The following is an 8868-nucleotide window of genomic DNA, read 5'->3' as shown; positions in this document are numbered from 1 at the left end:
ACGCACCACTTCAAAGAAATATAACTATACTTTGATGGTTCCTGAAATAAACAGTTGTTACATTTCACTACCAAATTATGATCTATACAGGAATAGTGTAGTTGGTCTTTTAAATAAATTGTAACTGATAGTTGTGCACATTTACAAAATCCGTATGTTGGTTTTATTTTGTTTTTCCTTTTCTTATCTTCTTGCTATTAACTGCTACAACAATCCAAAATTCTCCACAGCCATAACTGAGGTTTCGACTTATTGCATGTGAATAAATTGGCCCTTCAAGGGATTTTAAAACAAACTCCATGAATTTATTGCAAATACTTATTGACCTTGCTCTGATGGAAAGTCCCAGTGCGCTCGTCCCCAGAAGGCGAATACGTCACTGCGGAGCGTTCTAGTCCAGCTCTCCAGGCTGGTCCAGATAGATGGCTAGCAGCTGTTGGCCCTACAACCTCTTCCCTCAGCACAACCATTAGGCCTATCTGTCTGCAATTTCCTCATTCTTCCTCAGCTCCCTCTGAAGTCCACTCTGATCGCTTTCCCACACCCCCACAGCTCAGCACAGCACCACACTGTACGTACACTGCAGCCTCGTTTGGCCTGAGTGGACCCGAGCACATTCACCGTACCAATTACCCTGTCCGCCCACATATGCACACACACACACAGACATGCATGCAGATAATCACACACACACACACACACACACAAACACACATCCTCTAATAAATTTCTCCATGAAGCAAAGCAGGTGGACACCCATGAGGAAGATGTTAGAGGAAGATCTCTGCAACCAGGGGAAGATTAATGTCACGCCACAGAGAGAGGCCAGTTGTCTAACTTTGTGCTGGGACCTCCTCTGGGACTCGGCAGCAGTGTGAAGAGCAGAACATCCTAAACTCTCAAACAGTTATGGTTACAGATTATACTGAGAGGAGAGCATGAGAGGAGAGGTGAATGTGAGTGGGTGTCCAAACCTTTAAAGTTAATCAGGACTTATTGGTGTCATGACATTCATGTTCGGCTCTAACAGGATGCATCTAACATCCTCACTCTACTGTCTTTCTAAGGTTCTGTATGTGACATGCAGAGCACTAATATAGCAGCAAATAACTATTTGCTATATAAAGATATAATGGAGTAATGGCGTCCTGAGCAGAGAATGAAGTGACACTCCCTCTGTGTGTTGTAATCAGAGCTTCTCTGTTTATTTTTGTGGTAGATGGTCCAGTTGCGTATACATGTTAGTATGTGTATCCCACGGGCTAGCTAATCGCCTCTACTCTTCACTATGCTCACAAAGCGGTTACAGCTGATATTGGCATCCCAACACATGGTGTCATCACAGAGGTGTAGCGCACACCCTACGGTTCTCCCCCAGGTTAACACTGTAAGCTCTGTCTGCATTGTTGCTGTCATCAGTGCTCCTTGTGCTGTTAGCACAGTTCGCTGCTAGCCAGAATCAGACTCTTGATGTGTTCCATTTGCTCTGGGAAGTAGGAATTTTGAGTTCCCAGTCAGAAATCTCAACTGAATTTTAACTGGACTCAGAAAATAAGGGGAACCTCAGCAACACCGACTCCACTATCAGAGATGGTTGCTCCATACATCAACAACAACCATGTTTGACCCCGTGTCTCAGCCTTCTCTTGAATAGCCTTGCACGTTCCCAGGAAGTTTCAAGTCTTTTCATCCATGCTGCAGGGAGACATCCGCGGAGAAGCTGGTTTTCCACAAAGTAAGTAAAAATTCACTCCCACAGTATTTTTTGACTACAGATTTTTTATTTAATGTTACAGAGCTAAAATCCACTTGGGTGTCTGTATGTATATGTTCGTCACTAGTTTGCATCGTTTTAACACGTTATGATTGTTAGGTCCGTTCTGTAAACAACGCCAAATGAACGGTGCGCCGAGCGGCCCAGTTGTAACACGTTACATTTGAGACGATGGCAGAAATTTGCAGGCGCAGCTTGAATAATTCTGCTCTTTGTTTGCTTTTTTGTTTGTTTTACAGAATGTCCCCACAAAGGACCAGAAAAAGGGGCTTGATATCAACTGATGTGCTAAAGGCAGCATCAGATGAGGTGTTAAAAGGGGGGCTGTCTGCGCGAAGAGTGGCCAACGACTATAAAATGTGTATGGGGGAAATGTTCTGTTGTGTTGGTTTTGTTGTGTAAGTTGTAGGCTGATTTTTTACTTTGTTCTGTGCCTTATAGCCTAGCAAATGTTTTAATGTGAACACATTTTTTTTAAATATTTAATCTTTTTAATCTTTAATCTGACTCTTTCCCCTTGACTGCTGTAACACTGGAATTTCAATTGTGGGATCAATAAAGGTGTATCTTATCTTATCTTATCTTATCTTATCTTTTAATATTTCTGGATGCTGTGTTTATGCACTTTGTTCTGTGTGGCATGTTCTTTTACGCCACCAAGGTCAGTTTTACCTTTAAATTGGTAGTCTATTGTTGCAATTTTACCTTTTAAAAAATGCACTAGATGCTGAACTGCACATATTATGATGTTCTTTGCACTGAGATGTAGGCCTAGTCCTACCTTGAAATGTAACAGGCCAACCTATTTGGTTCTGTCTGTAGGCAAATGTTATTGTAGCCTATTTTGGGTGCACCTTGAATGCACTTCTTTATGCAACTGACATTTTAAGTCAATTTTTTGCAATAAAACTTTAAAATACAAATAGACTGTTTTTCTATAGCATAGACTGTAAAAAAATAAGTGATTTGGGGTGTTGCTACATATTTGACCCTGCAGGGGTCAGTGCAGGTATGAATGGGACTTTTCCAAAACTCATGCGCCATATTTGTCAATATTCTGTGTTCAGTCAGCTGTCATTCAGTTATATTCTGAATCAAATTAGTGTTGTATAACATTTTTACAACTCCATCAGTCAAAGTCGCTAACTTAGGCATAATCAATGCATTTTCCTATCAAGGAATTCACACAAACGCTCCAACTGGTACATCTGGTAAGTTTTAGTAATATGCAATATTTTTGATACATTCTTATCACATTCTTGGTATGAAAGAAACGTTAAACAGTTGCCTGAATGAAATATAATTGATCTGACCTGAAAACGATGAGTTTAATGCTACTTTTTAGCAGTGTTACAATTGTAACTCCTGACTCAAACGCGCTTCAGTTGTAACATCGGACAGAGTCCGCTTTCAGTTTTATTGCTCAAGACCTGTTTTATCAATTGAAAAACTATAAGTGGTTTATGATAGCAGACATGTGTTGGTGCTTTGCCTGAAAATATTACATATGTAGGTAAAACAATCTCTGAGTAATACAGTGAAAAGTGAAAAACGTTACAATTGTGGCAGTTCTCCCCTACTGGAACACGGTTAACTCGGATGTGATGTAATTCCCAGCTTTGACCTCCAACTTCCAAGGTAAATAGAATGAAGCATCTGAATCGTAGATATGCTCTGAATCTCGTATGCAGCTTTAATCTTTAAACCTGCTATAATCAATATTTTTACAATAAACAAATCAAATGATGATGTGAAATGTAAAACAGGTCACAAACCTGCAGAGAATTATTACCCGAGTCTTGCTCCCAACTTAACTGTTTTGGTTCGCTTTCACCAGTCTCATGGATCAGAGCAGGAAGCTGTTTTCAGCAACAAAGATATAAAATCCCACTTCCTGCACAGCATCAAACAACAGACAGACAAAGTTAGCAACTATCTGGTGAACATAGTTTAGTGAAAGTGAATCCAGAACATTGATATTAAATTACTAATGACCAACATTTCTGCACGTAAACCTTGTCCAAGTTAGAACATTTAAGCTCAGAATCCAACCTGAGCTGACCCTGCGTCCGTTGGGTCCAGCTGAGTCCTGTTGTGTTTGGGTACAAGTATGTAGCTCTGGAATGGTGGAGGAGTGTGGGAGTTGGTAAGGGGAGTCCAACAAAATCTGAGGGATGTAGTCCAGCTATGAGCTCATTCTTTGCGTATGTATATACACACACGTAACACACTGTATCAAATCACTTAACCTGTTTATATATGTTCCATTGGGTTTATTCCAGCTGCAAGCTCAGCACCAAGCGTCATGGCGACATGTGTGTGTGTGTGTGTGTGTGTGTGTGTGTGTGTGTTCATGTGTCACCGACCCATGATTAATGACCCGCCGCCCTGCTTTCTTCAACTTCCTTCCCCTCCAGGAAGGAGAGGAATCATCACGTGTCACCATAATGGACGCCGGCGGACGGCCACAGCGGCTCCTGCTTGGCCTCATGGATACAAACACACCATAACATCCTGCACATGCAAATACACTCATACATTTACATTTAAAGCTGCGCTGGAGGACTTTGCATGTCAGTAGACCCATAATGGGACATCAGTAAACTCTGTCCTGCTCTGACCCAAGGCAGAGGTCAGCTTTATGATGATTTAACTGACCTTTTTAAGTTCCAATTGGAAGTTTTAAAGTTGGCATCACACTTGTTAAAGTAAGTGCTTAGTATCGTCCACACCTGAAGTAGAGGAATTTTATTTAGATAAGAAAGTGAAGCTGAAAGCTGGATGGAAACAATATTTACACATGCAGGAAAATCTCAGGACAGTTGTCAGAATATAATGTTGGCATTGTACATTTCCTCAATCGCCGAATATGTTAAATTTGTACGTTTCATACATGTCGTAGCAACACTTCTTTAGTAACATAGTATGTGAGCTGACTTTGGGCCGGTCCCAATACCCCCCCTTAGCCCTACCCCTTGGCCCTACCCCTAGATTGGTGCGTTCCCGCGTGGGGTAGGGGTGTCCCAATTCCTTTTTGCGTGTAGGGGTAGGGGGCATAATGAGGGGTAGTGGGTATGAAACTAGCCCTTTGGAGCGAGGGATTTCAGATGCTGACTTGCCAGCGAGGGGTAGACGTCGCCATGGCTACCACCACGCAAGAGACAGGGAAAAAAGTTCATACATGTACGTATAATTTCGCAAATAAACATAGAACTTTTGTAAAAACATTTTCGAATAACTATGTATTTGTGTAGAGAATGGTATAACAATTTTTCATTGCTATTCACGATGTCTAGATTGGAGTTGACAGAAAGGTAGCCAGCTAGCTAACGTTACTGTCGCCAGGTTGCTTGTTAGCTAGCTAGCTAGCTCGCACTATCTAGCGTCTGTCATCTGTCATGTTCTGCAAAATTGTCGGATTTTTCACATTACGACAACACGCCAGCTATTTTAACTATGCTGCCTCGTAATGTTAGCTGGTCCTGTTTAAAATAGTTACGTATGTGTGAACGAAACCGACGCAGTGACGTAGTGAGTGGTGTCCCAATTCCTAGGGAAAGATTTCAACCCCCCTACCCCTCGTTGCTTCATTTCGAGGGCCAAGGGCTAAGGGGTAGTGGATAAGTGGGGGTATTGGGATTGGGCCTTTGTCATCAGTAGGTGGAGGGATGGTGGATGGTGTGTTATCAAGGTGAGACACCTGCCAAGCTGCTTTTCTAGCCATGATTTTGCTACGAAAAGTGATTGGTTTTTTTTACCTCAACATTGCTGCATTTTCTGATGAGATTTTGCCACGAAAAGCATTTGTTTTTTTACTGAGACATTGCTGCATTTCCTGCCAGGATTGTGCCATGAAAAGTGGCTCCCAGGAAAACCACACAGTCGCCAATTTTCCCAGTGGCCACTCGTGGTATTGCAGCAAATTCATCCTTTGTGTCCCAAAAACATTTTCCCCATAGGCCACCATTGTAAAAGAGATGTCTTTAAAATTGTTGACAGGACACCTCGCACTGTAAACAAGGTCAACTATGACTCTTGCTATTCTGAAATTTTGAGCCATGGTGGTTTTATATTTGTAAAACTTTCCTCAAACCAAGAAAAGCAATTTAAAAATCTGTGACATCATCACAATGTAAAGTCTATTAGCCATACGGAAACTCACAGGCGGGGCAGGAGAAACACTACTGCACATATTCAGTGGACCACATACTACATAAGTAAACCTCCAAGCTAGAAAACTTTATTGGTTTATGCGCCAGGTGAGCAACTCCATTGGAATGAATAGGTGCCATCTAGGCATCTAGTATCTAGTTATTAAATCTGTGGTTGCATTTCCTGTCAGGATCATGCCACTAAAACAGGCATTTTAAGCCCAAACATGATCTTCTGCTAACCATAACCAATGTTTTTTGCGCTGCTTTTACAATGATGTTATACACTGACGATATCCCGCTTATAATTGATAAACAGAATACAATTCAATTCCTAGAATATTAGACATCACAGCAAAGGGTAATAACCGCTTGATCAGACATATATAAGAATATGTCACTGCTACGGCCATGTATGCTTGAGAAATGTTAGAGAAGCCAAGAAGAAAGAGGAAGCACAAACTGCACATGCACACACAGACCCAGTGAACACATCTCATCCATCAAAGTATCGCAGACTTTTCCAAACCCGTCCTGTCAAATGCACTTTTGTATGTAACGCCAAAAGCAAGTGCCGCGAATGGCAAGTGTGTGTTGGTGTGAGCACATGTGTACTGGACTGTCTGCTGACATGCTGCAATGTGCTGTGAGTGTGTGTGTGAAAGAAAGAGAGAGGAAGGGAGTGTTACTGACAAAGAGAGAGAGAGAGAATGGGAGATAAAGGAAGAAAAAGAATGAGCGGTGGAGAAAAAATAGGAGAGAAGAGAAAGAAAAGTGAACAGCAGAGAGACAGAAAAGCAAGCAAGTCTTGCATGTGTGTTGGTTCCCAGCCCTGTCAGGGCCCTGTCAGCCTGTGATTTATGGCACCGAGACTGGGAGCAGTCTTCGCTGCCAGCTCAGTATTGTTACAACTGACAGCTAATGAGGCCGGACGGGCTTTCAAGCACAGCACTTAACAGAGGCCTCCATCTTCACGAGTCACGAGCTCTCCTCTTTCTTTTCTCCCCTCTCTTTCTTCCTCCCATTTATTTCTTCTTCCAGGGTGGCAGCAGTGTGGCGAGCTACCACAAGATTTCTGGGGGTGCGGAGGGAAAATAAGGCAGGCCGACAGAGATATATGGGCGACACTCTGTTACTGCCGCACTTCCACTCTCTTCCTCCTGCATGCTATTAAGCCAGAGGCTCAGCTCATATAAATGAGGGAGAGAGGGTGAAATACACAAAGGGAGATATCGAGCCTCTTCTCAAATCAAAATACTCCACAATTACCCTGTCATGTTGTCAGAGCCTGGAGTTACACGTCCTCTCAGTCTATCTGTGATTATGTGAGTGTGATCTGTGTCAAGGTACCTGAACTTTATAGCCTTGGCTGTGGTGTGCTTTACTTTCAACACCCCTGGCCCGGACTGCTTGGACCCCGTTCTATAATCACTACCAGAGTCTCTGGCAGAGTTGCCCCCCCTCCCCTCCACCTCCTCCCACGGCCCCTGGTTTCTTGTCAGTCGTGATTAATGGCACTAGGGCCCCGGCGCGGCTTACGCTGCCAGTTCCAGCGATGTTCCCTTGATACTTAATGAACTCTGACAAACTTCTTTTCCCTTGCTCTGTTGTTCCCTTTCCCCTCCACCACCCCGCCCCTCCCTGTTTAAAATGCACGGCACAGAGCTGCCACTGCAGCACCTAGGGGTTAGCTCTGGTCCTTTGTAAATTTCTCAAGAGGCCAGCATCTAAAAATAAAGCGCCACAGCCATTTTAGTGTCAAGACCCTTAGTTGTTGTCACTTCCACTGAATTGTTGCTGATTGAAGATGAAATAAATGGACTTTTTGAGTTTTTCAGCCCTTTTTTAAAGCAGGATTGTAGCCTCATTTTCTTTAACAAATGTCTGACTTTCTGTTTCTTGCTTTAGCTAACAGACCAAACGTACCCAGTGCACGTTAATGAAATAAACATCTGCTGCCAGATAGCAGCGCAAGTCTCTAGAATTCTAATATGTTTAAGTCGTGGCAGACTGAGGTGTTGGGATAGTGCAGCAGCCTTTTCTATAGTTTTCTCATGAAAATGAGGCAGTGCATCTCAGCTGGTCTCTGTCGCCATCTGCTGTTCATATCAGGGAAGTTTGCTCGTCATCATTCACATCTTTACTGAAACGTAGGAAAGACGTTAATGACAGGGTCAAGAACATGTTTAATACTTTTTAATGCAACTACAAATTAGATTACTTTCACAATTAGCTACATAAACTATGTATTTAAAAAACACCTGAGACCACAGTGTTTACTGTGTTGATCAGACTTTCCCAGCAGACAGACAAACAGTAAGCAGGTGCTTAATGAACCTTAATGAACCTGTCTAGTTTTGTATTTATAACACCTGAAGTTCTTGATAACAATTATATTGATAACTTAGCAGTAATATCATGATCATAATATTTACAGCTTATTTTCTGTTCTATCATTCTCCGGTCATTATCATTCTTATCAGTGTGTACGGCTTATTTTGGCAGAAATATTATCTTCATTCTCATTTCATCATTATTTAAATGTGTACAGCATACTGTAAAACTTAAATTACACAACACAACACCACTTTATCTTGTAAGAGCAATATTCACAACTTGGATTCATTTTTATGAGAAACCCTTTTAATTCTTTTGATGTGCGGATCCTTACAGACTGGAGGAATATAAATAACTTACAGGGTAATCGAGGAATGGATACATAATTTGAGGTAGCCAGCAACTTTTAGGTATTCAAAAAATGTTCTAGAATGTGTTACTTACTCTACGTTCCTCTGCTAACTGCCCCTCAGGAACAAATCAAGTGTTGAACCGAACTGAATTGGTTAAATTAAATTAAATTAAATTAAATTAAATTAAATAGTAAACACTAAAAAAAACACCAAGGGACACCGAGGGATCCCTCCTCAGTTGCTCTTCCTGAGG

The sequence above is a fragment of the Epinephelus moara genome, chromosome 8 (assembly GCF_006386435.1).
Source record: "Epinephelus moara isolate mb chromosome 8, YSFRI_EMoa_1.0, whole genome shotgun sequence".
In the NCBI taxonomy this organism is placed as follows: domain Eukaryota; kingdom Metazoa; phylum Chordata; class Actinopteri; order Perciformes; family Serranidae; genus Epinephelus; species Epinephelus moara.
Note: the sequence above shows the minus strand (reverse complement) of the source record.